Source organism: Anomalospiza imberbis, chromosome 2, assembly GCF_031753505.1.
Source record: "Anomalospiza imberbis isolate Cuckoo-Finch-1a 21T00152 chromosome 2, ASM3175350v1, whole genome shotgun sequence".
NCBI classification, from domain to species: Eukaryota; Metazoa; Chordata; class Aves; order Passeriformes; family Viduidae; genus Anomalospiza; species Anomalospiza imberbis.
Genome location: NC_089682.1, coordinates 97857509 through 97883937, shown reverse-complemented (window position 1 = coordinate 97883937; position 26429 = coordinate 97857509). Strand labels below are relative to the sequence as shown.

Sequence of the window (26429 nt, the reverse complement as noted above, 5' to 3'; positions counted from 1 at the left end):
CCCCAAACCCCAAACAAAACCAGAAAGAAAGCTGCAGCTGTCACCATATTTCTGCCAACACATCGCATGTTTCTGTTACTCTAGCCATGCCAGGCCCCAGCTGATGCTGTATCAGCTACATATGAGTTGTTTGGTGCTTATGGCACATACAGTGACCCATGGCCCTTGACCACTCATTGCCCAGTGTTGCTTTCCCACCCTGCTGGGACCAGCTCTCCCCAGAGGATCTTGGTGAAAGAACTGCCTCCATACTGTCCTGGTCTTTTCTACTGGAAAGCATGTGAGGTACAACTTTGTGTTTGACCCTGAAAAACCTTCATGTCATTATGCCAAGCTAGAGATGGCTTCTTTAAAAAGTGTTAGCAAAATATTGCTCTCTGATTTGGTCCTTTCATTTGGAACCGAGAGCATTTCACATCAAGCTTTGGGAATTCATTGTTTTCCCATTACACTTAGGACTTACCGTACTCTGTAACTCAGCAACCAGAGCAAATAAACGCCTTCAGTTTTTCATTTGCAGTCATTATTCTGACAAACCTGGAATAAGGCTTCATCAGAAATGATCTTCCTAGCAGTTACCTCCAACTAGTAAATGATAAATATTTTTCAAGAAATTTTAGTTCATATTTTCCAATGGTCCTTCAGTTTCACTCTCTCTGTGAATGGAAAACTATGACAGCTATAGTGGGCCTATAAGCTGCAGTGATAATTTGGCTTAACAGATACCAGCTTGACCAGCCTAGCTCAAAGTAAACAAGTCCTCGGACACAGTAATAATGGGTGAGATTCAAACCCAAACAGAGGACCTCAGCCAACCCCTCTGAAGCACAGATATCGTTGGTCAGTGAGCTAGGTGGAGTTGAGCTCCTTAACCAATCATGTCTGTGAGCAAGGGAAATTTGAAAGCCCTATAAAAGGAGCTGCCCCACAATAAACTTAAGCTGTTGCTGCGAGAACTGGGTGTGTGCCTGTCACTTTGCCTGTCTCCAAAACAGTAACAGAAAACCAGTAAATCAATGATAAGTTTTCCCTAGATGTCAATAACTGTCACCCTGATAAAGCATCACAAAATTAGTATCTGCTAGGGATAGGCAAAAACATGAAACATAGTATTCAAATGGGAAATTGCAGCAGCCTATCACAAACAGTAAACAAACCTGTGCTAAATTCCTTCCAGTGATTCTTATTATGAGACTAAGTTTTTGGGTACAAAATACTTGAAAGCACTTTTTTTCCCCTATTAATATGCCAACAAGCTACATGTGGGTATCTAGCGATCTAGTTGTTATGCAGTGTGTGTTGCCTATCTTTAGAATTTATGCAAGATCAAAAAGCTTTCTGGTAGTGATTTATGCCACTGTCTCTTCGACTGACCTCTTCCCATCTCATTTTTTATGAAAATAGCTTACAGTGGCCAAAGAGCCCTTTTTCCAACATGGTTTAAAGTGTTGCCTTGGAGACACATTGAAATGATGCACCAAAACACAACTTTTCTTTTGTCCATGTGTAATGCAGCTATATTCAAGATTTCAGAATAAGAGTGTTGAAGAATTTCTCTTTTTTTCCTCCATGCATCACAAGAGACAAGTGAGCTATAAGTTCAGGCAGGCCACATATTTCTTTAAGATTACATATCTCATTTATTTCAAGAATATTGTTCTTTGTTGTTTTTTTTAAGATTTTTGACCCAATGGCATTTCTAGTACCATGCTGCTATTCTGGAAAGTGCTTTGCCCTTACGTTTCTTTGATTTGAGTTATAGTTTTGCACAGTCAGTGAAAGGCACCTACTGATTTCAGGGACATTTTTAGTGTCCCTAGAAAGCTGGAAGCATTTAGAGAGTGAAAGTTAAATGTGCTAAAAATTGCCCACAAAAACAAAAATAAAGCAAAAAAGTCTGATGTAGAACATAACAGTCAGTAATAATAGTTGCAAATTAAGAATTTGGTAGCTGGATGACATCTTCAGAAACCAGCAAATGAAATTCAGAACAACCTACTTTAGAGTTGATACTAAGCCATAAGAAGAGAATTCTGTTACTTTAATGACTTTAGACTGAATCCACAAAGTTCTCATGTAAAGATTAATTTAAGTTCATGTATAAGTTATTTGCCTTGACTTGCTGAACATAAAGGGGGGGAGAAGTGGGCTTATTTAGCATGCTATTCACATGACCCTTTTTGCTAGCTACTTTAGCACAAGATTAATTGGACCTTAATAAAGTCCTCCTCCTTCCTCAGCTGTCACTGTGAAGTTGCTTGAATCTCTAGCTTATACCTAAGTATCTCTTAGACTTTCAGACTAGGTCTTTGAAATCAGCACTGAGAACCAGCTTCTGATCTCACTACTGCTTGTGCGAATGAAAGATTTCTTTAAAACTTCAATGGATTTATTGAGAAATATATAAACAAGGGCAGAATCTGTTATATCTGTCACTCTTTACCCTAAAATAGCTTAATGAATACATCCCCATCAGTAAATGAACAGGAACAGGGTAGATTGGAGTCCTTGCACACACTCATCTATATTAAGTTTTCAGCAAATTCAGAATAGTTTGTCCTATCTCAGCTGGAGAAAGTTCTGCAAATGAGGGACAGAGTAAGGCCATAAATTATTCCAAAAAATGTGTGGAGAAAGCAGCTTCCCAGGAGGAGAGAAAGTTTATATGGTGGTTGTGCTATGCTATTTGTCCTCAGAGTAAGAAATCTGCCCTTTTTCAGTAGCAAATGGGTCAATATTGATGGAAAGTCCGGGACTCAAACTCTTGACAGGCAAAATGTTGGTCCTGCTTCATAGAGCTCAAGGTAAATGGCAGCATCTGGCAACTAACAGGAGTGGTGGTGGTCTCACCTAAATTCCTTATTCAGTTTCCAGTTAATACTGCAAACATAGGTCACTGAAAGTACTTCCATCTTCCCAGGTGTTTGTAGTAATCAATCCTGAACTCATTTAGCTCATTATGTTGTGGAATACTATTAAGACATATTACATATTAAGAATTTTATTAAAATTACTGTAATTGAAATCTATTTCTTCAAGCATGTTTGAAGGGAAAAAGATTTATCCACTGTATGTATCTTTGTCTTTGTAGAATAGCTAGATATATATTTAGTCCATTCTCATGAGGAATTGTTTAACCAGTTTCTACACATTCGGTACATTCCTAATCTCCACCATAGTTTCTTTTCCTGCTTTGAGTGCAAGCTACAGAATAACTATATCTGTGTATGGTGTAGATACACATTAGGTTGCAATGGGTTGCAGTGTGCACATGGACAGAATTAGTAGCTCTGAAAATCACTTATTGAAATATTTTTCCAAAGCAGTCTACAAATTTTTAAATTTCGTCCTGCAGAGATATTTTAGTACTTATGGCAACATGATCCAAGGAAAAGCTGTGGAGGACATATTTTAATTTAGATAGTGGGAAAACTAAAATGATGTTAAGCATATGCTGCCAGATAAATCTGAAGTTTTCCTTTAGAAAGATATAATCAGTCACACACTTAATGTTACAACTGATTTTGATGGTACAAGTTTAACTGGGTTAGTGCTCCCTGTGTGCTGTCCCCTCTTCTCTCAACGTCAATAATCCCTCTTTACGGTGGTCCTGCCTCATTGCTCAGCAGTAGAGCTTCAGGGACTTGTACGTGAATTTTTGAGTGGAGGAGAAAATAAGGCCTTAGTGAGAAGAGACTAAACCTGGCTTGTTTTGTCAGCACACACACACATTCACAGAGCAGCCATAAAAATGTGGATCAAAACCAGCAGTGAGTCTCCCTCCCAGGGATAATCTCATTACAAAAACTCCTGGGATGCAGAGAATCTCTTCGTTTTGAGCATTTACTTTAAAGAAGGAAGAAAACTGCCCTCCCTCTGGCAAACACCTTTCCAAAGGCTGCAGTCTGAGCCAGAGTGCAACTTAATGTAAGACTCACGGGACAATGTCCTCCCCCTGAAGCTCTGAAGTTTTATTTACAGGCTATGCGTAATAATGCCACCTACTGCCACCTGAGAAATATTTGTTTAGCTGCAAAGCAATGTGGTGATTATCTTTGTACAAAGTCCTCATATTTGTAGATTCATTACCTTAATTTTGAAAAAAAAAAGGGAAATTTTTCAAGCCATATTGAAATAAACACTGTTCATTAACTAGCGTTTCAAGACAAATCCTGATTAAACTGTCACACACATATTCATAATGCATAAATTCATGTTTTTATTGTACTGAAGTTAAAACAGATTCCTCACCAAAAATAAATACATTATCAAATCTCAAGAATCTGACTGGAGTTTTGGAAATATATTATGATTCAGATGTTAGCTTTTCAGACTAAGAAAAGGGAAACGTGATTTACCCACAGGTCAGTATGTCAGTATTTTCAGCAGCACTTAAGTCGCGTGTTGAATAAAGGGATCTACCTAGAAGAAACATGTAAGAAGTTACCAGCAAAGTAATAATCTTTAGATTTATAAGATCATAAGCACATATATAAATCCTCTTTTATTATTTACTAATTAAAGGGAACTATAACTTCACCTTTAATAATTCATAATAATATCCATTCTGTTTTACATTCCTTTCATTCTGAATCTATAAGAAAGAGGAATTCTTAAAATTAATTTTGGACATTTATGATCAATTTTTTAACCTTGATACATAAAATTCTGGTGTATGTCCATATTCAGAAGAGCAAAAGACTTAAATGTATGCTTGGATTGTTTGCAGTAACACTATACATGGTTTCATAATTTCCAATCATTTCAACAGTCATGGCTGGAGTAATGCATTACATTTCCACCATAATTCTACTTGTAGCTGCACATATTCTGAAGCACAAATATTAAGTCTGCCAAATAATGTGTGCCCATCCTGAAAATATATATTTTACAAATCAGACCTGACTGAAAGAAAATGCAAATGAATTTTTATTTAGAACCGTGATTTTACTAAAACCAGATAATATACTAACATCCTTTTATTCGGGATGTGAATATGAATAATGTGCGTGCACAGGACTCAGAGGAACTGGATTCACTTCCACTACAACAGAAAATTTAAACCCAAGTATCTTTCTGAGAGACACTGGCCCACTATCCTGAGCTGAAGTGGACTCTATTTGCTGCTGATTATTTAATGTAAATTTTGATTGAAATACATAGCAGGATTCAGATTTTCCACATCCTAGCTGGCTGACAAAGTGCTGATCACCAGGACTCTTTTAAACCTATTCCATTGTGTTTAAAATAACCCAACAGCTCCGGAGAGGATGAGCAAAATACAATTTTGGTACCTAGTCTGGAGGCAGGAATAGGGCTTTATTTATGTTTATGCATTTGTATACAAAATGAAGAAGCAAGATATTGTGAAAAGGAAGACATGAAACAAAAAGGAGTAAGAACTTGCCAAATACCCAAAGATCTTCCCTTCCCTATCAAAAAGTCTCAAAAGTCAACTTGTAACATATAAGGGTTATGTTCCTTGGTGATCCTTGTAGGTTTATGTTTGCTTTTCTAAGCCACAAGGCATTCAAGTTTTCCAGCACTTGTAAAAGGAAGTTTCACTGACAGGGCAGCAAAACCCAGTAGCTACTTGGCCAAATCAGATCGATTGTGAGGTTTGCTTTATATTAATTTTATTTCATAGGTGTTCTGGTGGTGTGAAGCAATTTCACAGATATCATGGAATTTTAATTTGGTTACAAAAGAGATTACTGACAGCGTGGCTTCGACTGACATTGCATAATCCATCATATTTTTTCTAAAATACATGTCATTTAGCTGCTGATACATTTTTTGTGCTTCCTCCTTCTGAATTGAAAATTAACATATCCACTAAATAATTCATAGTAACAGACCCTTATAATGTAACTAGCTTATTCAGCACAGAGGTCTTGAAGGGTATTTCACTAAAAGGCAACGCACTCAAGAATGGGATTTCAACCTCTTTAGTTAACTGTACCATTTTTAGCTCCAGAAGAAATCACAGAAGGATCCAGAGGCTGACTTGGCATACTCACAAGTTTTATCTTTATCAATCTTAAAGGCACAGCAAGATTGAGGGCCTCCAGGCTGTGCTCCACTGGAATTTCTGAACCCATCTCTCTGAGATGCTGATAAGAATGATGTAGAAGCTTAATTGCTAGTGCCATCAATGAGGCACCCTTTCAGTTAAGCCTTTTCTTAAAAAGAAATTTTGGGATTTATTTTTTCTGGATTTAGAGGGCTACCTGTCATATATACATATATATATATGTATATGCATATATAATGACAAATAGTTTTCCAACTGCACAGAATATTAGAATATTTTAAAACTAAAGTCTACATACTAATAAAAAACAGACTTTTTAATCTGAATACCAGTTTTATAAAACATGTAATCAATTTTGCTGATCATAATCTATTAAAAAATTAGCTGATGAGTGGTTTTGCCAAACCATATTTTATCACTATTATTTTTAAACCAATGTCCAAATATCAGAGACCACAAAGTGTACTCAGAGTGAAAAATAAGCATTATACCATTTCCTAAAAATATTCTGGATCTAAAAGAACCCTGATTCTCTTTGGAGAATTGTAAAGTTGAACTTGACAGCAATTCTTGTTTTTCCCAAACTGGCTTACCCATCTCTGGGATATAACATGAAATAGTTGGAAAATGAGAAAGAAAAAAAAAGTCAGTATGAAATAAATGTAACTGAGTAATTAACCATTGAATTAACTACTGCCAAGTTGTATGTTAAATTAATTCCTGCTTACTGGTTTTAAAACAAGATTAAAAATGTTTACGAGGTTACAGACCAGTTCTTCCCCATGTAATCCAACTCAATAGCTCAATTGGCAACAAAGAGAAATAGTTTCCTGTTCAGAGATTTTTTTAATGATGCACTCTCTTTTCATTTCCCACAAAACAACTGGAGAGCATCACGCTCCTAACTCACTTGTGAGGATTTAATTCTCTTTGGATTTCAGTACTCTGTTTACATATTACTATGGCAAAACAGTACAGATATAAGTGACCTGAGAGCTTCTCAGACAGGTAACACGATGTTTCTGGAAAAAGGAAGATGAGTGTTTCAAAGAGACTGTCTAGAAAATGGATGTGTATATGCATAGACATGAACTTTCCTGAGAACTACTCAGTCTCATAGCTCCATTTCATTTTATTAAAGAACTGTACTGTATATGATCAACTACAATTAATGATAAACAGATATTTGCAGCCATGGACTGTGTCCAAATCTAGGTGACAAAAATTCCCCAACAGATTTCAAAAAAATAAGAAGCTTTGACTTTTGACTGTCTTGTAGTTTCTGAAAAAGCAAAATATGTTTCAAAATATTTTACCACTTTTTTTCCCCGCTGAGAAACATAAGGGCACAATGAACCATCTTGAGTTGAACTCGAAAACAAACATGAAAAGCATTGCATATATTTACATTTCTTCTTTTTATTCCTTAGCCCTATTTTGTGTCATCCTTGTTATTTGGACAATCCTTGCTGCAAATTTAACAATGGAAACATGTTTCTGCAAGAGACTGAAAAATCCTAATTCAGGGGTAAAAAGTAGTCTAAGTTCCGTTTAAGGATTTCTGTCCTCAAAGTTCAGGCTGGATAAATAGAAAACTGGAAATCTCCATGTTTTAAGAGAGACATAACAGAGTTTAAAGAGGGTAATGGTAAGGATAGTTAAAATGAGTAGGATGAAAGACTGAATGCCTTGTGCGAACAGGCTAAAAGGGGTGAGACTTCAGAAGGGAGAAGCCTAGGGAAATGTCACTGAAATGTTTGAAAAGTCATGAAAGGTTAAGCTGAGTGCAAAACCTTATTTGCTAAATCTTGCAATACGGGAAGTAAGGGTCAATTACTGAAAGTAGAAAAATTGGTTCAACATAGAGGTAGATGCAAAATGTTTTGTTACAGAGCAAAATGGTGGTATGAAATTAGTTTTCATAGACAATGTCAAGGCAGATAATAACAGCAGATTCAAAAAGGGATTAGAAAAATTCATGAGAATCACTTGCATAGACAGATACTAAAGGGAGAGGCAGGGTTATACCTTGTACCACCCTTAATCCAACAACTGGAGATGCTGGCAAGGTATGAAGGGTGACAACAGCAGATAGGCCCTACAGAGAACAGATGGGCCCTTGTCCTCCCACTGGACAGCATATGCCACTGGCACTTTCAAAAGTGAGATGGGGGAGAGAACACATAATGAGTTTTCATGAGTCAATAATATATTTTTGAAAGGAAGAAGGCCGCAGTGGAAATCATTGGATTAAGTTACTACATTTTTCTGGTTTGACTTAGGGTTTTTTGGGGTTTTTTTTGTTCATTTTTTTTGGTTTTTGATGGTTTTTTGGTGGTTTTTTGTTTTGTTTTGTTTTGTTTTGTTTTGTTTTTTGTTTTGTTTTTTGCTTTTAAGAAGAAGAGAGGAAGAGAGTAGGCTATGTGCTGAATTCAAAGTCTTCATGGAATAACTGTAGAACTTCAGACAACTGAAAGTAATTTTAAGAAAAACTTTAAATGTTCTGTTAAATAACCTGTCAGAATTCTTCCTCACAGTTTAACATTATTGACAAACATTTTTAATAAACTTGCTCAAGAAAGTCATAAATATGTAGCTCATTTTTCATATTTTTTCAAAGACTTTAATGACTGCAGAAATTACAAGCTAGTGTTATTATTACTATTATCCAGTATCAAATAGGAACACCAGAAAACACTCCACACAGCTTAATCTCAGTCAGCAGTCTTCAGTTAAATTATCCTAAATGGAAGTTGTCTGTGCTCTCTTATTCCAAACACAAAGAAAAAACCACCAGAGAGTATTAGTTGATCAGTAGGTGGCATAAATTATTCCTGACTCCCCACTACAATCACAGGGCTTTATACAGAACACATTAAAACCAATAAGAGCTTTTATATCAACCACAATGGAAGAAGGATTGGGGTGGTATTTTGTAATAGGGGGCCTTATATGTAGAGTCACAGTAATTTATAAATCATTGCTGCTGAACAAAATGAACACAAAATGTCATCCCACAGCACTAAATGGTTTTCCAGCAGTTGGCCAACGATTTTCTTCATGGAAAAAAGGGCTGAACAAAAAATTTCCACACCTGCTGCAGCTTTAATATCAAGCCTTGTCCAATGATGCCATTTGAAGTACTTTAACTATTTTGGTTTCCACTCTCAATTACCACCATAAAATGATGATGAGTGATTGCTAAGAACACACAAACAGCTACATTCTCTCCTTCATATTATTTGCCACCAGTTAAAGGAGGCAAAATAATACAGGAGCATCCATCCATGAGGAGAAAACTGCCATCCTCTGCCAATTAGATGCATCCCTGTGTTGCCCGAGCAACTCTGCCTCACTTCCTTGCTTCACGGTAGGTCAGATATTAATGAGGAGAACAAAGCCCAGTTTAGATACTGCACCACAACTCCTGGTTGAACGGTTACACTGACTTTAGCATGCCAACTTGCACATGAACACTTATTTTTGTCTCAGAACTAAACAAGAACTTTGGAAAATTAACATCAGAGCCCCAGAGACATCTGATTCCCTTTACCTGCTGTAATGCCTGCTTATATTCCTTATAATGCTCAATTCCTCTTCACTATTTAGATAGCTGATGATCCCCAGCACCAATAAAATGGTGAGGGAAAATAGGAATAGAGCTGAAAGACTTTTATTCTTGTGCGCATGCATGATACTTGGGGTACTGTGGGTCTCAGCAAGGAAAGATGACGCTGTCCAATCAAGTTTAGGCTGGGCACTCAATGGGAATGGCAGCTCCCTTTTCCCTCAAAAAGGAAAATTCTGTGCAAGAAGAACAGAGAAAATAGAGGAGAAGGCTTCTTACACTTATTCCCAAGCCCTTTGCACTAACTAAGTAGCCTCTTTTAACACCTCTCATTTATAAAGATATTTAGGTTAATGTACCTCTGAGAACTCATTAGTGGAGGCAGCACAAACAGAAAGAACTGCAGAAATGTTTTTATTCAGGAAATCAGACAGCAACCCAAAATACCTGGAGATTTATAGGAAACAAAACTGTTGCTAAAGTAATGTAATCAGGAAGGTATTGTGAGATGAAATGACATGTTGATCTCTGTCAAGCATTAGGGAAGAGAATGGGGAAAAAAGCGCCTCTGTCTTTTATTTTTTCTTTTGCTATCTCTTTCAAGTCTCTAAAACAGGATTTACAAGATTGCAGAGGCTTAAAATTCACTCCTTACTGAGCTGTGCACTTCATACAAATCAATGAAGAATGAAATGAGACCCCAGGACTTCTTACTTGCCTTGACTGCTCAGTATCTCTGGAGCTTTCTGACTGAATTTTAAGACAGTAATTTGTTCATTGGCTGTAGCTAAGTCACTTGATCTAAGAAAGACTATTAACTCCCCCTAATATTGTCTTTATTTGACCCTTAGACTCATCAGTTAGGAGCATAAAATAAGTGTGAGCTTGAGTATTTATTTTTTCATCCTTCAACAGAACATGTATATTCCTTCTGCTAACATTAGGAGACCCTACTTTCTCACCTCCTCCTAGAGCTTCAATGCCTCAGACCTTGCTGTCCATCAGATTGCATTACAGAGGCAAAACTTTATACTTGTCTCATTTCAGCAGCCTGCAGTAAGAAAAACAAAAAATGAAGGGAGATAATTAGTTTATACCTTTCCTTTCTTCCATCAGCAGCATGTTATTAACAGCAAGAAACATGTACTTTATTAAGGCTGTATATATATACAAGCAAATCAATGAGGGGCTTTGTCTTGCGTATTTCCTCTTGAAGTAGTTGCAAGCTGCAGAGTGAGCTTCCTAAATTAATTTGAACCAGATAATTGCTTAAAATAGACAGGAAACATTCAAGATATAACTAAATCCCCACCACCTGTGTGTCATTCTGACTCACAGCCCCAGCAAAGCAAACACTGAAGTCAGTGAGAACCTTTCCATTGACACATGTAAGTTTTACCCTTTTACTCCCATCTAAGCTAGAAGAAGAGCAGATCATCTTCGCGATCCTCCAACGCACGTCTTCATGTTCATATGGGCAAAATCAGCAGGAAAATAGCACATTTCACAGAGATCCAAGATGAAAGTTGCAGGGGGCATTGCACTAATGGGAGAGATCAGGCTCCCAAGGGGTCCCACTGTTCTGTCTCAGCACTACCATGCATTGCAGGATAATCTGGTAGTTTTAGTCTAATTAGGTCCTGATGGTTTTTTGGTTTTCTTTTTCTCCCATAACAGAGAGCCAGTTTATTCCTCTTGTGCATTAACCAGAAAATAGTATGGCTAAAATACAGGAGCTGTGCTTGACCTGCTGATAAGCATAAGTCATTTGAAAGCCACAGGTAACCCATACCTGAGCTCAAAATCTCAGGTTTATCCTGTCTTTTGTGTTCTCCTCAGTCTGCTGCTACCTTAGAGTGAAAATTTGGAGACGGTGAGCTTGTAGTGCATTGCTTAGCTCCTGAGTAAGCTGTCTCAGATCCACTGAATCCAGTGCAACAGTGTTTGTTTACATGTTCTCTGAATAGCCGCACTCTATTAAATTAAGTTTCACTATGGAACTGTAACGAGTACAAACAGCGGGACTGTGTCTGCATAGAGTGATCTAAAATCCTGGCATCATGCTCAGTCAAACTGATCAGGCTGAATTATTGCTAAGCCTATGTATATAATCAATCAAAAGAGAATACAGAGTTGCTCTTTGCAATGTCATTTTAGGGGACTGGCTCCATGGCTCCATAGTCCTTTTGAAAATATAGCTATATTCACACAAATAGTGGTCTGCCTATGATTAGCCAGGAAGCCAGTAAATGAAATGAAAAACGTGACATTTGATATATTTTTGAAGTTGAAGTATTTTGTATTATTTTTTTGAATTAAAAGTTTGAAATTGATATATTTTTGGAATTCATCTAGACATGAGTTTTTGTTGAAGTGTAAGGAATATCATGGGCTGTGTGCACAAAAAATGAAATGGTAAGATCACAGGTATTACAAACTTAGAAAAACATTGCTGAGCTCAGTACCTTGTACAGCCAAAATAAGGAGCCATACAAATTCTCATACTGGGAGCTCTCAAACACTATCATGGTCCATTTGAAACTGTAATACACACAAAAGACATGCATGATGAATACCTAAGTTGGAAAGCTGAGAGAGGCAAAATTGTCTGGAAACTATAAAACTAGAATTTGTTTAGTCGCATAACATTTGAGCCAAATCAAAGAGATTTGATGCCTCAAATCTGCTAAAGCTTACAGATGTTATAACTTACTTTCCCTCCCCTGGAGTTACAGTATCAAAGAATTTGAGCTGCTATATCCACTTTTCATAGTTGATGTGGTAGGTAGTGTCACATTCAGCATTTTTTTTTTTTTAAGTTACTGAGCCATCTGCAGAGCAACACCACGTAGGCATCTAGAAGGGTCGTGATCATGTATAAAGACACCACTGCCTTAATGTATTGACACTGAAATTATTTTTAATCTCTGAAACATAGCCCCTTACTGCTGTGGGAAATTCTACCAGAGTGTCTAAAGTACCCAACAGTGTGAGTTGAAGCTCTACATTTCTCTCAGGAATTTTCCACTTACAAAAAAATCTAGCATTCATCATGATCAACATGCAAAGGTTATTAATCATTCATACAGGTAACCAGAATGGCAGAGAATCAGCCTGTTCTGAAAAGAATGCATGAAGATTATTTTGATAGGCTGGCTCTTACTTTGTAGATGATCTTGATGTGTTTTTTCTTAAAAGCTAGCAGAGAATATATAAAAGAGTTGTTTCTACCACTGGAAGTAAAAGGACAGAAATGTTTTGAAGGGATATTGTGAATGACACAAACAGTTATTAACTACTCAGAAAGCAGATTGCTATCTCAATAGCTAATACAGTTATTATTAAGGCTATTATATAAGGAAGACCCTGAATTTGACTTGATTTTTACACTTCCTTCTTGGATACTATAGCAGCTTGAACTGCAGTTCACCTGGTGCAGAATTTTGAGTGGGTGCTGAGATGCTTAGGGCAATTTTTTGTACAGTCTGCAACTGTGAAAGCCAAAAACCAGTTACAGGAACATGGGTTTTGTCCTGCTCTCTCTACTTTCTTCTGTCCTGTCTACTTTCTTCCCACAGGTGTACCTGCAAAACAGATGACAGAGAGCCATTTAGTAGGCTTTGTGTCTCTTGAAGTTCCTGCTTAATAAGAAAATCCATATCTTTCTGACTGTTCTGATTAGGTTCAACCTAGCCAAATCATTTCCCTTCCTCTTTCATTGTGCTTTTTCTCATTTGCTTTTATGGCACTTCCTTTCTTCAAAGCACAGTCCCCTGCTGTGTTCACTGTTCTCTCTACTTTTCCCCCCTATTTTCCTCCCAATGTTTCGCCATTCATCTATTCATTTGCCTTTCATTTTCCCAGTACTGTACCCTTATGGACCTCCTGCTGTCTCTGATATCCTATTATTTCTCCCCTGCTTCGTCAATAGATGTAAGGTTATATACAACAGGTTTGCAAGAAAATATTAATGTAGTCAAGAGTACTAAAAAACATAACATTGCTGAAATACTAAAAGCCCAATGTCTTACAGAAACACAAGATCTCATTTTAGTAGGGGCTTTGATGTTGTGAGCTAGTGCTTTTCTTCCATTAAAATATTTTCCATTGAAAAAAATCCAGAAATAGTGCTTAAATCCTTGAAACAATTTATGTTCCAAACCCAAAATGTTGTACAGGAATCTTTCAAATATCATTCATTATTTAGGAGACCTTGAAAGTTCACAAAAGAATTAATTCACAAGTTTCTGTGACCTTCCTAATACCCATGTTCCAATTTACTTATGGCTGATCTCTTTGTACTCATTTGGTATCTAAGGCAGGTCAGTGTTTTTCAACCTGTTTCTGACATGTTACAGAGAGGTTTTACATTCTTCTCTATTTTTTCTCTCTTTGATAACATATTTGATTTATATTTAATAATATTTATTAGATCTTGAACTGTTTTCTATATTAACACTGGCAGGAATATTTCTCTCAGTCTATCATATTGCACCCATTTTTATTATTTTCCCTTTCATTCCTATCTTAAATTAAATGTAGATAATGTAAATACTGTAAATAATTCTCATGAAAAGTTATTAATCAAAATGTTAATTTTTAACTATACCTAGTATCATCTCAAAAACTGTCAGAAAGTGGTTATCAGTTTATTGTATGACTTTGGAAGAGATCGTGAAAGCTTTCTTCACTGGGCTTGGCAGAAGCCTCATAGGGCTGCAGGTCATATTAAATGATAATAACTTGTCTCTCATTAAATTCCTTTATTTAATGCTCTAAGTAATACATTGTTGTCTAGTGCTGTGATTGAAGGAGATGAGTGTGGAACTGGTCCTTTCCTGGGCTGATGGAGAATACAACCAAAATATAGTCAGTTACTTTGTGATTCCCAGCCATACAAAAAATACCAGAAATAGCTGGTAAGCAAAGAAATCTTTTCAGTGAGTGCTACACACTGGGATCTGTTGCCCTGTTCTTTTGAGAGTTTTAAAGGTTTCTAAAAGTTTTCTATGCCTTCTGATGTTTACATGTTTCTACTGGAACTTTCACACACTGTTCATGTAAATAATGATTGTTTTGCATTCTTTGTGGGTGGATGGACTGTTGGTTTGACCAGTGTGGCTGCTGGAGAGGTGACAATTTCACCATCCAATCCACTGTCACTTTTGAAATTCTACATATAGTGGAGTCAGAAAATAAAATTTCTCTTTTGGTTCTTTTCTTCCCTCTTTTGCATCTGGCATCCATGTGTGAGTTATTTCATGTCGCAGTGTGACAGGGATTGACCAGGTCTGAGAGTCTTCTCCATACCAGGAGACTGCCCCAGCAGCATGTTACTCTGCCTTCCTGCTGCTCCATATCAATGTTGCAGTGGGAAATGTTTTGTGGTATTCAAGTATGAATCAAACCTATGACATCTGACTTTTTTAAGCCGCTCTCACATATCTATGTTTTCCATTAAGGATGGGCTATTCATAACCAGGTATTAATTCAATATTCTTTCCACAGGGCGCTTGGACAGACTGCCTACAGCTCAGTGCTCTGTGAGAGGCAACAGTCTACAGCCTTCAGATATAAGCTTATGCCAGGTGCCCCATGGATATCTGTAACTCATACTAATATACTCTCTTCCTTCTATAAAAAGGGTAGGACATCACTGAAGCCAAAAAAGCAAATATTAACCCTGTTGTATACTGTCTCCAAGTGATGTTTGTTGGACCTTCCATTGTGAAATGTTATCAGCTGGAGATGGATGGCCTTCAGACAGCTGAAAATCTGTGAAGTAAACTGCATGCTGGCAGTTCTTTACAAACGTTATGAAAAGTGTTAATGATGAGAGCAGTTTTAGCACTTGTCTCTACTTTGACTTTAAAGGAGCTGGGGATCAGCAGAAGCAAGGAGCACAGGCAGTCAGCAGGGAGAAAATGCTGATGAGAAACAGACAAGCAAGTCAAGAGGAGAAAATAGAAGGGCAGAAGCTGGATGCAGAGATAGGACAAGGGGTTCTGAAAGGATATGGGATATAGATGATAAGGAAGGGAATCTCCTTGTTTAGCTCTGGGCTATGTAAAATGGGAAGTATGCTACCATCAGGCAGACATCCTATGCCTGACATGTTTCCAAATGTTAGTGCTTCCAGAGAAAGTTCACTTCTTTGGCAACAGGAAGGTGTCATTAAAAGTCTTCATGGTGACCTTTTTTACCCAAGTCTAGACATGGAGTATTGTTTAAAACTAGCAAACAGACTTAACCATGTGGCTTCTCTCCAGTGACAGACTGTAGAGAGAAAGTGGGAACTTCTTTAAGCACCTAAAGTTTCACTGCAAGTTATGTGCCAAAGCTAAGCAGACAGGTTGTCACACAATGGCATTTTTTGTAGAATCTGGCTAGCAGGTTTGAATTCCCTTGTTCACAGCTCAATCTCAATTGATTGAGATTGATTTTTTTTTTTCTGAAGACACACAGAGGAAGGCATATATTCCTAGATTTCTCCAGTAAATGTGACTAGTTAGGTTCCAGGTGTCAGCTTTCATCTCAGCTGCTGTCAGGAACGCACTTCACTCTAGGGTAAAATGTTAGAATTAGAGTATCAAACATTTGTAAAGGCTATGAGGAAAGGCATTGTGTAGTTTCTATCTTATAAGCTAAAAATTATTCTCAGCACTAAATAAGAAGGATTCATGCAGTGATTAACAACAGATGCACTTTCCTATCATAGAGAAACCTCAACCCCAGCTTCTCAAGTCCTAGACTCACTAACCTGGCTTCCTATTTTCCATGTGACTGCCTTTCAGCCAGGTGTCAAATAACTATTCCTCCTGCCCAGACTACACTCAACTTTACTACAACACTACGACTCAACTCTACACAGGTTGAGGATGTACATTTCATACAGGTCAGCCTGAGGGGAGAAGAGTAGAAAAGATGATGGTACCAAACACTAGGAACAGAGAGTGAACAAGCATAGGGATTTCTGTCATTCCTGTTTTCTTCACTGCTTCCTTACCAACAAAAGGGAAGAAGTTCCCATTTTTCTAGTCGCACCAGTCTTCCTCCTCTTGTTTTCCTTCATATGTGCCCAGATGTTCAGAAATCCCAAAATTCCTGTCAAAATAGAATGAACAAAGAAGTCAGAGGCACTTTTCTTCTTCAGTCTTTTTTTCTTAGACAAGCAAAAGAGGGTCTTTGCTGTCCTATGCATTGTCCTTTATCTGCTGCTAAGGCAATTTCTCTCCTGCCTTTTGGAAGTTTTGGTTCACTTTTCACTAAGGAGGAATAAAATTCCTATGAGGGGTCTTCCCCCCTGTTCTCATATTTTTCCCTTAATGTTTCCAATGACTCATGTCAATACAAATTCCTGTGGTATGTATCAAACAGCCATTGTAAGAAATTGCAAGAACTGAAGGGATGGCAACAAAGCAAATCTATCTAACTCTCAAGTTCACTGCATGATCAGATTTGATTAGTTAAAGAAGTCCAGTCTTATAGTTCTGAAAATTTAAGGTATTTAGAGTTTATTGTGCAAAGCTGCACCAAACTTGTTATACAATACCACATAGATAAATCAAAGCTAGATCAGGCAGGTCTGACAACTTCATCCTTTCATTAAAATAGATGTTTTTATCATGACTTTTAAATTAATATTTTTCCTGTTGTTAGTATTTTAAAAATCACTAACAACTCCTGATAAATCTTTCTCTGCTTCCAGGTTCTTATCATCAGTGAAGAAGTGCAGATAAAACAGGTAATAAAACAGGTAATAAAACAGAGGGAAAGTTTTTTTCAGGTAACCAGTCCACTCTCATGAAAAATCATGAAAGAATGTAGCTTTTTGCTTTTTGTTGGTAAGGAAGCTCTCATCATATTCCATCCACATCCTGGCTGTACCTTCTTTCTCTGTGAGAAATGATGTGTGAAACACAAGTTTATGAAATTGAAAGAGTAGATGACATAGGCTGAGAGGGCACTAAGAAGTTTGGCTGATAGTTATGGGAACATCTTCATTTCCCCTTCTGTATTCCCATGGAAACGACAATGTCTGCATGTACTCTGACAATGTATAATGGAGTCAGAAAGCACATATTAGTGGAAATTTCTGATAACATCATTTAAATCTGGTCATGGCCCAAAGACTGGCTTCTGTCTAGCACAGACTAACAAATTCTGTTTTCTTGATGTGCTTCTAGTAACTTATGCTCGATTGTATATTTGTTTGTTTATTTTAGTAAACAAAGATGCTAGCAGGTATATCAACAATGAAAGCATCTGTTGTTCAGATGTATGTACAGTGTGTACAGAAAAAGTTCATGTGTAATTGACAAAACAACAGGTAGCTAATTCCAGAGAGTAGATAATGAAACATGGAAGGGATCTATAAATCTACTTAAAGTTATGTGAAAGAAAACTGGATTTTTTTTTATTTTTTTAGAAGAGTTTATTTTTGAAAACTCTGAAGACTTAAGAAAAGTACATGAAATTATTTTGAAATACAGTCCCTAGATCTTATCTTGATATGCCTTAACAATGTGTTGGGAAAATGAAACTACATTTGCACAGAGTCAGTTTAGACTTCTGCTTGTGAATCTTCTCAAACCAGCTCAAAGAGAAATGAGGAAAGTAATTTGAAAAATAAAAGCAGCATCTAGAAAAAAATACTCTGCAACGATGACACTAGGCGGCTTGGGTTGGGATTATTTTTTGGGGGAATACATGGTAAATAATTCCTTGAAGCAATTAATATGGAGTCCCTATAGGGAAGGTTACTCTAGGCAAAGTCAGACAGTCCCTCTGGAACATAAAGAGACATGATCATTTAGCATGAATTCTTTTATTGGTCCATAAGGGAAGAAGAGGCACTTGCCATAGCATGATGATATATATAATTTCAGTTTGTGTGGGGAAAGAAAAAGTAAATTTTCTTCTTCTTCTTGTACCTGCCAATATTTTAAGTTGTTATCATGTTTCAGAGTATTTTGCTCCTATGTGCCTGTCACTGGAGCAAGTGATGACAGACCTGTTTCATGTCTGACATCCAGCATCTTTTAACAGTACTTTGAAGAATGATTCACATCAACTCTATATGAGATTAGTCAGCTTGACAAATACAGCCCATCTACTCAATGAATGTCAGAGGCTCAGCCCTCTAAAACGCTGGACTTAACAGCTGTAGTCAAGCTTAGAGTGAAGGTCATAAATCTTCCAGGACTGTGGGAGCTGCAGTTTATTTGATAGCTACAAGTCACTGAGGACTGCATCGAACTCTCAGTGAAAGACTCATATTCTTCCAGGACAGGACTTGGACCAAATCCAAAATCATACTGTGTAGTTTAATTGAATGAATGAAACACAATGCTGATTTGCCAGCTGCTATATTAGAACCCAGGCTTTTAATTCCTTGCTCACAAATTACTCTCTGCATGCAGGCAGGACTCAAGGACTGCTCCACTTAACACCCAGCAATTCAGAGCCTGTAAGGAGCTCCACTGCACACAATGAAAATACCTGGAGTAAATAGCAAAACATTCCCTAGTATGTAAACGAAATACCTTCAGAGCTTTTAAGAAGTAACACAGTCTTAAAGACTACCAATTACATTCTGCAACGAAATATGTGCAAAACACATATGCATACATGCATATGTTACAGTGAGATACTTTAGTCTGGTCTTGGACTGCTAAGGTTTGTCTTCTATTAGTCTATTCCAATTTTGACTCAGAAAAAGGCTTAATTCAAAATTCTCTTGCCTTCACCCTGTCCAGTATCATGAAATCCAACAGCCTGTGCCCAATCTGGCATCTTTTAAAATGAACACCCTGAATTGCTGAAAATGTGACAGAACCTAGAACAAAGATTTGGGTAGGCAGAGGAACACAGCTTGAAGGCAGATAATGGTGTTGAAATGTAGCTGTCATTTCCAAATGGAAAGATTTGAAAATAATTCTTCACTTATCTGTCAGGATGGTTTAGATGAAAGGAGAGAAAAAATTTTGTGTCTTCCATAAGTGCAGACCTGAGGAGTCCAAGCTCTGAGTTTTTTAGTCTATTCTAAGAATGTAGCATTAGAAAACTAACTTCTTTAGCAATTAGATGGTTTAGCCACATGGACAGTCATTTGCATCTTGAATAATGGATTGCAAGGTCAGATCCTGAAGACCTCCATAGCTATTGTATTTGATTCAGTCAGCAATGCCACATTTTATAAGCCATATGTCATAACTCAGTTCCCTTTCACAACTGCATATGGCTAGATGCAACACTGTGCAACCTCTGAATGAAGATAGAGAAGGAAACTCATTACCAAAGATACATACTTTATATCATAACAGTTCATAAGTTTTTAAAACCTTTAAAAAAAAGTTTTTAACATCTTTAAAACCAAGAAGATTTTATGTTCTCAACAGAATATTATAATAGAGGGATATTAGAGTTCATTTGCATACATTATGTTGTTAGGATAAACCAAATTAATTTCATTTGCTGTTGCATCTTACCTGGAGGCAAAATGTGCCTCTGGCCAAATATTCAAAGTTTAGGCCTGTTGCATTATTTAGAAAGCATTAAGTGACAGTTTTAAAGCCAACTTCTACATATATAACCCATACATTTAACTGAGGGAATAGCAATTTTGCAACAGAGACAAAATCCAGGATGCAGATTTTATATCCTTTAGTGAAACATCCCTTTTTGTCTTACCACTGCAATATATGCATTATGATTCATTATTAAATTTCTATTTTAAAGAAACACTCATCCTCACAGTGTAAATGATGTGGTCATTACATCTATTCAGTAATTTCTATTATTGTTGATATCTTGTGTCCCTGTCACTTCTCATGCATCATACACTCCTGAAAAGACAGGAGTAGTCCATTTATTGTAGGTCTTCAAAGATATCAGTAGATTGGTTTTCAACTACTATTTTCTCTGTTTTATAGAGAAATTCAGCAGACAAATAGGAATGTATGGATGCCCTTAGGAGTATTCCACATGGTACTGGATACTTTTCTACGCAACTGAATACTGTTCTTAATACATATCTTAATATGACTTCTTATCTTAATATGACTACAGTGGGAATTTAGACATTTCAAACACTTACAGACACATTTATACACACTTTCATATAAATAATCTGAAACACGTTGAAGATATGTACTTGCAGAAGACACAGGCTAGGTCATAAGAAACTAGAAGAGGTACTTTGCTTTCAGATTTGCTTAAATTGACTTGGGCAAGTCATATAGGGGGAAAACCTCACCAGTTTTTCTGGTTTTAATATGCTTTTGAACAATCTTTTGCAAAGTAATTCTTCTTACAGTAACCATGACCACCTTTCAGCATGGGCACTGAAAAAGGCAGGATCTAATAACATTTTTCTCCTTGTATCTAGGGGTTAGTATATCCTCTTTTATGATTCAGCATTCTTTACTAACTTATAAAGATCATCTTCATGCTCTTCTTTCTCCTGACAGACTCAGAATGCAGCACAAACAACCTGTTAATATATAGATACACATTACAATTTTGAAAGCATCAAGAGCAATGCTGACAAGTATTATTAATTAGGAGGTATCACAGATTATGTTGGCCGTACAGACTCTTAGAAATTAAAGCCAAAGTGGAAATACAACCACAATGGGCAGGAACATTCTTGTGCCCATGGACTCAAAAATCCCTGGATACCAATAGGAATAACAATGAGGAACACCATCTGCTGAAATAATCTCTTTATACATTCTTGGCAGACCTGCAAAAAAGGAGGGGGAAGGAAGGGGTGTGAAGAGTTCTAGCCAAAATTTGCAGCTAGATAAAGGTAAGAACAGCAGATGTTGTCAGCATTTCACTCATGGGGTTTTGTTTGCCCAGCCACTATTTTTTAGTAGGAGCTAGAAAACATCATTCAAAGGTCCCACTGAAATAAGCCTGGTACTTTTCAGCAGTCAGGTGTTAACAACACACAAATACATGCTGTTGTGAAATAAATTTAGATCCTAACAGAACCCAACTGCAGTAATTGAGATGGAACTAATGTCTTTTGTGATTTCTGCAGGGTAGGCTAAACTAAATGTTTTGCAGAGAAGAGAAGGGATATTTCCTCCTACAGAAGCATGGAAGTTCAGACCTCCATCATTTTAAACATTAGTCTTTGGAACACTGATAGTTGAGTTCACAAGTACATAGAGATTTGTCAGCTGAAAACCAAAATAAAACTCCTATTGAATATATTTTCAAGTACCAGAGACATAAAGCAGATTTACAGAGTATCATGCAGTTTTACGAAGGATTTAAAAGGAACAGACAACACTGAATCTGTACCCTCATAAACATGGGTTTCTTTCCATTATCAATAAAAATCTGCAACCTTTGGCCTGACCTGATAGCTCAGGGTGTAAGTAATTATTGGCCTTGCCTTTGCCAGAGGCGACCTTAGCTTGCTTTAATGACTGTGTTGTGGTCAATGGACTGGCTAATGCCTCTCCACTTATAACTTCATTTGCAGAGGTATTGCATGAGGCAAAGGCCTGACAAATCTTGGTAGTAATTTTGGGGCAAGCAACAGCCCTTTGTGTCAGATGGGGCAGATGGAGGCTTCTGTTCACCTTTCACACTCCTTGCTGGAAAATACGTGAAATAACACCAAGGAGACACAAACAATTTGAAGGCTCTTACTGATGAGACATCTCTGTATTAATTTGAACAATGATCATATATTTTTGTGACAGAATTAATTGTTAAGACTGTTAAGATATTAATTTGACTAGGAGCAAATGCTTAGTTTCAGGTATATGGTATGTTCCCCTCTGCTCATAATACTTGCAGTGTATCAAGACCATTTACTAACAATTTTATGCCCTCCTGGAACAGCACTTGAAAGACAATTATGAACATGTGAATACATTTCTGCTGAATTAGCCAGAGCATGCAACATGAGTTTTATGTTAGATTTATGCTGGTATGCTGACTTTATGTCAGCTGTGGAAAGACAGATGACACGTGATAAAACCTTATGTTAATAACACAAAGTTAACATACTAGAAGTTTTGCATTAATTTCAGCTAGAACTGAAAGATTATATGGGATCAGCACTTTGCTCCTTGCAGCTGCAACATTTTGATCTGGTACTGGAACCTGAAGACAAGCTTTCCTTTATCCTAAATTTGTGGCCTTAGAAATTCTGATGTTGCACTTTTGACTGATATCCTATCTTACTCCTTTTCAATTCATGTAGGCTCTAGGATGTTCATATGAGAGACTGCTCCTTTAGATTCAATAAGTAGCGGACATTGTGATGAATATGCTGATTATTTATCTCCTCAGGGCTTCTGTTGGTTACCTTATCTTCCCTTCTTTCTCTCCGCTCCCATCTCTGTTTTTCATTCTCCTTGATTTTCTCCTTTCTGGCTTTGTTTTTCACTACTTATCTCTTGGTTATGTCTCTCCCTTTCTCTTGCCTTCCCTGCTTTTTGATGAGTCTCTGCTCTGGCTTTCCTACAACCCACTCCCCCCCTCCTTGCTGCTCTCTCTCTGTTTGTGAGTTCTGCAGACTGCTCCTCTGCACTCCTTTGCCGAGGAGCACGGTGATGGACTGGCATGCTGCTTCCTGGCTGGAATGAGACCTTCATGTTTATGGAAATAATTGCTGTGTGGATGGCTTTGCTTTGACTACAAAGCTGTAAGTGGTACTAGTAGTTTAGCATTTTCAATTTCCACTAAGTGAGCAAATGGGAGGTAAATAATGGCATTTACATAATGAATAAAAATCCATTGGAATTTTATTATATTCAACAAATACCTGAATAAAAATGTGTGATTATTTGAGAGAGGTCAGGCTGTCAATATAAAAATGTATTCATTTGAAATTAAAACCCAAGGAGACTAATATTAAAAAAAAAAAAAAAGAAAATATTGTGGAATAGGGAAGAAACTGTCAGTTTGAAAAAAATCAGACATATCTTTCTTGTCATGGGATGGAAATTACATTGAGAAAAGAGGTTGAAAAATAAAAAAAAAATCAAAATCCACAGGAAACAAATTAAGACTGTATTAGATGAGAGTGGGATACTGACCTTGTAAAAGCTGTAGTTACCCTATTCACAGTACTACTGGATGTACTGCTGTATCACAGAATGACTTTTGGTTATCTCCATGAAGGAAACTGATGACTTTGATGCAGCTTGTAAAGCAAAGTCAAAACATACAAGAAACTAACATACATTACAAGAAAAAAATATACATTGTGGTTGTTCCAGCCAGACCTTAAAGGAATTCTTTCTACTTGGCAATCAAGAAAAATGGCATTTTAGGATTGGTAATATATCCAGAGGGCTAACACGGTGAGATTGCCACAGTAGCAGCAGAGAACAATAAAATAATGCAATGCTATCTGAAAATGTAAAACAGAAAAGATCTTTATAGAGGGCAAACTTTTCTTAATGCTAAAAGAGATTATATGTCCCAAGGGGATGATTTCAGACTTTGTCTGTGTCTGTCAAAGGACAGAAAACACTCAGGAACTCTAATTTCTTCCATCCAAAGGGAGTGGAAGTCAGTGAGCAGCCAGTGAGCTTTCAAATCACCCCTCCTCTTTCTTGGGCTGTTTAATCCAGATCATAATCAGAGAATTTTATTGCTGCCCTAATCTCTCAGGCTTCAGTATGAGATATGCATGGATTTGCATCTGTAGCCTCTTGTTCTACCAGACTTCAGAGACCCAAAGAAGATACCTAAATGAGGAGCCATCGCTTTCCATTATAGCCTGGTAGAAATACCAACAGTAACAAAGGTGACTCAGCTCTTAAACTGGCTAAACCTATTTTAGGATTTCTCTGTGAGAAACTACAGGGGACATGTATTCTAATTATTGCTCCAAATTAGTCGAAATTAGGACAAGTTGATTGAAAGTAAGAGGACCTGAAATAAACATAATCCTGTGCAGTTCTGTTAAATCAGCAATGCCTCTCAGGGATTTTTCATCCCAGCCTGCTGGGAGATGCAGGCTCACACAACACAAAAACCAGAGGGATGTGTTGTCTTAGGCTCCAATTCAAAGCACGTTGAACTAAACGAGCTTTGATAGATTTCAGTGGGCTTTAGCTTCTGCTTCCCGGTGGGCTGTCTGCAGAGGTGAGCCATCCTCTTTCACTTGGAGGGAGTGAGGTGTGATGGCCTGCCCACCTGGCAGGCATTGTCTGCTGTGGCTGACATCCCTTGTCAGGGGTAAAATGTGTTTCTTTATGAATTTTGTGCTTGCACGTTCTGTTTGCTTTCGTGCTGTACTTACATTCCCGCCCTAATCCTCGGCAGCATCTACATGCTGTGTGAGCTGTTTGCATATTCTACTGACCTTTCACAAAGGCAGGAAGCGGCTGCACTGCTGCATCCAGTGCTGATAGCTTCAGCCTGGCTTTTACATCTGCTGTCATCTTGCAAACTACTTTTCATTACTCTTCAAAAAAGGAAACCCTAATGACATGCCTTATTCAAAACCAAATGATCCTGGTTTGGTTCACAACTGGTTTACTGAGCTTGTGTAAAACCTTGTGCTTGTGGAATGCATAGCAGAAGAAGAAAACAGAGATAGAAAAGGAAATGCTTCACTAGCTTATTCCTCCCCAGTCATTTAATTTCAGAATGACAGCACTATTTAAATGTCAGATCTGATCAACTACTGAACCACAGAGGTGAAAAGAGATAATTAATCTGCAAAACACTATTTCTGAGGAAAACTTGGTGACATACATTATTGTTACTTGTTCTGTGCTCAGGTTTCTAGTTAGGCTGAGGCTCTATCTTTCCACAAGTAAAATTTATATTGGCACAGTACAGCAAAAATCTCTCAACCACTTCAGCAAAAACATGTAAGATAAGATTGTTTGCCTTCTTCATCGTGAGCAGGTTTTGCTCTGGTACTTAGCAACATTTTCACGCACAGTGATTTTTCAAGCTTGAAAAATGTTCTTTTTATGTATTTTTGTGCAGAGTGGTGTTTTAGTAGAAGTCTCTAGGTTTTTATGAAAGTAAACTGTAACAATCAGAACTTTACCAGCTCTGAAATTTGAAGTAACAAGCATTTAGCAATAGCAGTGGTTCACGTAGGTTTGACACAGAAAAGAAAATAACTGGAACTCAAGAAACATGGATAATACCAAGCATTGTGCAATGTTAAACAGAAATATTTGAGCTAGCAAAGGCACCAGGAAACAGAATCACAACTCTGTTAGTGTGGTACATTTCCTAACCTAATACCTCCTGGTGACAAGCACAAATGAATCAGCCCAGAGAGATCTATGGGCTTGCAAATTTACTTTAGTTCAGGTACTAGTTCAAGTACAGAATATATGCCTTTTCATGGGTTGTGCAGTTTTGGTTGAACTTTTTTATCAAATTCAGGCTATAGTAAGAGTTTTCTGCTTGCATACACGCTGTTCTGTTTACTCCCTTCTAACTTAATTTTACCTTCCCATTTGTAAGGGTCCCCACCTGCAGCCTTTCCCTTCTCTGTCACTCAGTCTCATCATAGCCCCAGGCTGTCTGTCCCATTTCTCCAATTTTTAATAAAAGTGAAAATCTCGTTGTCTGAACAATTCTTTCTCCTCATTTAAAAAACCAGGGCCACCTCCTGACCCCATAGCTGTGCAATAACATTTTGAGCACTTCCCTTTTAGGAACACTGAATCTCAAGTGCCCAGACTTTTTGCCAGATTTTGTTTTAACCTAGTTCCTCATCCATGGTTCTACTACAGCCAGATCCCTTTTCCCTGTCCCTCAACTTTGCCTCAGTGTCAGGACATGTATACCTGCTCTGTTACATTTTTTCCTTTGGGACAC

General features: G+C 37.4%; 2 long non-coding RNA genes across 4 annotated transcripts; one reads left to right on the top strand and one right to left on the bottom strand.

Annotated features, from left to right (window-relative positions):
* Positions 1 to 8443: 8443 nt before the first annotated feature.
* Positions 8444 to 12795, bottom strand: LOC137467059 (uncharacterized). 2 transcript variants are annotated; one of them, XR_010995398.1, is made up of 4 exons: positions 12690 to 12795; positions 10565 to 10653; positions 9962 to 10049; positions 8444 to 9838 (listed from the first exon to the last, which is right to left on the bottom strand). It is a non-coding gene; the product is annotated as an uncharacterized lncRNA (long non-coding RNA). The 2 variants fall into 2 exon arrangements; XR_010995396.1 differs by lacking the exon at positions 12690 to 12795 and adding an exon at positions 10750 to 10975.
* A 10014-nt stretch (positions 12796 to 22809) lies between these two features.
* Positions 22810 to 25937, top strand: LOC137469536 (uncharacterized). 2 transcript variants are annotated; one of them, XR_010996575.1, is made up of 3 exons: positions 22810 to 23274; positions 24249 to 24384; positions 24906 to 25937. It is a non-coding gene; the product is annotated as an uncharacterized lncRNA (long non-coding RNA). The 2 variants fall into 2 exon arrangements; XR_010996574.1 differs by lacking the exon at positions 24906 to 25937 and having other exon boundaries at positions 24249 to 24410.
* The last annotated feature ends 492 nt before the right edge of the window (positions 25938 to 26429 follow it).